Source organism: Bacillus rossius (genome assembly GCF_032445375.1).
Source record: "Bacillus rossius redtenbacheri isolate Brsri chromosome 4 unlocalized genomic scaffold, Brsri_v3 Brsri_v3_scf4_1, whole genome shotgun sequence".
NCBI lineage: Eukaryota > Metazoa > Arthropoda > Insecta > Phasmatodea > Bacillidae > Bacillus > Bacillus rossius.
In genome coordinates, this window is record NW_026962010.1 from 4,073,558 (window position 1) to 4,076,215 (window position 2,658).

The following is a 2,658-nucleotide window of genomic DNA, read 5'->3' on the forward strand; positions in this document are numbered from 1 at the left end:
GCAACTGACGCTGGTTCTGTCACAGCGACACCGACTTGACTGACGTGTGAGGGCCGTGCGCTTGCGTATCCCCTCCCCGTTCCCCCTGCGACCACTGCCAACCTCGCGTCACTACTTCAGTCGGACGAACGAAGTTCCGGTTAATTTTTGAATGATCCTCGTACATGCGAATCGGTAACCATTTTATTTTTAAAACGGGCTTAGAATTGTCGAATGAACTGTACAGTCCAATCATCACCGTGAAGCTGATTCAAGCGTGCTTCAAGTATACTTCACTACCCAATGAAAACGCGAAATAATTTTATAGGTTATCATAAATTTTATATATAAAAAACCAGTATAATGACATTAAGATTTTTAATACCCCCAAGCCACGCTGCTAGAAATTTCCGTAAATTTAAAGACTTTTTAACGAAAAGTTCAACCCAATAAACGAAGAGTGCTTCGTAACCTATTCTAATAATAAAACTGTTTGAGGCAAAAAGTCTATACATTGGATAAAATGATGAAAAAGCTATAGAAAATGACTAATTACATTATTGAGGACGCAAAAATATAGTTTTTAAATTTTTTGTCCGTTTGTATGTTTGTCTATTTGTTCCAGCATCAATCGAAAACTACTGGACGGATATTTATGAAGTATTTTTTTTAATGTAAAGCTCTTTTTCTAACTTATAAACTAGGCTATGTCTAAATGCAGAATTCTACCCATAAGGGGTGAAAAATAGGTACATATTTTTTAAGATGATTAATTATATCGCTGAAACTAATCAAAATAAAAACACGATAATAAGTACCAATAATGAACATTCGGTAACTACCTACAAAAATTTTTTATACTTTGTGAAATTCAACCCCTAAGGGGCAAGAAAGGGGTAAGTATGTTATAAAAACTAAGGATTATATTTCAGAACTTAACTAAGCGTAATTAATGATTTTGGGTACCAAAACTAAACATACGTAAACTTACCACAACCATTTTATGTTTTGCGAAATTCAACCACTAAGGGGTGAATATATATGACATACAGTTTAAACCAGCATGAGCGTATGTAAATAAAGTTTTAAGTCATGATTTATCCTTTGACTCTGAAGAAAATTTGCAGTGTAGTGTTTAGTTTATGTCATTAGGCTTACATTCTAAAAATAAAAATGAATTTTTTTTTTCGCTAATTAAATTGCTGACCATTTTGGTTTATATGACTTTTAGGACGCTTGCAAGTGTCATCGAAATAAAATAATTTAACGTATAATTAGAGTTAAGTGAGTCTTTTGAATTGCTCACACACAACCAAAAGGAAAAACTTTTTTCTAGCTGTCTGGTATGATATAAGACCTATATTGTATCATAATATCATTCATGCCATTATTATTTTGGAACGTTTGACTCTAGAATTTTTCTTCTTTTAAGCAGAGGTAGCAAATTAATTTTTTTTTACAAATAACGCAACAAGTATATATTAACAGGTTTATTGCAGTTGTAGCCATTTCGAAAAATAAATTCAATCCTAAATACCAATAACTTCACAAGAGAAGATTTTTGAGGCAGCCAGTCACTATTAACTTAAGGTATTTCACTGTATTATATACAATGCTTATACGATTTAAAATTAAAAAAAAAATGTGAGCTAGTATATGAGTACTCTTCAGAGAATTAAAGTAGAATTCTTTAAAATAATGCTGAGCGTGTTAAATATATTCGTAATTGGTAGGGACTGGAAAAATTCGCGGTTTCAATGACCACTAGGATAGACTCCACAATTCTCTATGTACTCGGGCAACTATCACCTGGTCATTGGCTACCGACTCGAGATACCTGTTTACTGCGATTCTTATGATTCGATAGTTCTTTTGTTGAGTTTTTGCCATTGGCTCAGAGTCCTTCAGGTAAATTGCGGTCCAATCACTGACGCATCATTAAGCTAAACGAGTTTGCATTCCAGCCTGTCTCGAAAGGAATCCACGAATTTTTCCGGTCTCTAGTAATTGGCCTTTTCAACTACATTTACGGACGCGAATCGCACGTAGTTTCCACACCCGCCGTTAGAATTCGCTGCCAGAGCAGCTGTGTCGACTATTTATTCACTTGATTAGCAGAACAAACTTTTAAACTTTACAATTAACGGCTCTGATAAAAGCGAATAAACTTGAAAAAAAAAATTACTAAACTCAGGCTTTGGACCTGATTTTCGTCTAGGAATTTTATTAAAATACTGCCTGTCTTGTTGGAAATTCATGAAACAGTTGACGTTATAAATTTTCCGTTTTTTTTTTTTTTTTTTAGTGAACTTTGGACTGCGCCATCTGCCACACTTCCGTCGCATTCACGGAATCACTACTATCAAATGCTGTGATATGAAGTTACACGTCAAAAAGTATAAACTATGGAAAATTTTGATGCCCGTAAAACTTTTTGAATCAAGATGGCGTATTCCGATTCATATATATGTGTATAAACACTAGTCGGAAATCGGAGACGCGATAGTTATAAAACTGCGACAGTAGCCTACGTGAAACTCGGAGAAATTCCTACCCCTTCCCCTTTCCTCTAAAAAAAAATAATAATAACCATAGAGAGTTGGAACGGAGGTCGCTGGTAAGACGAGTAAAGATAACCCTACAGCCACCGGAAAGGCAATGTTTCACGAAGTCGGCACT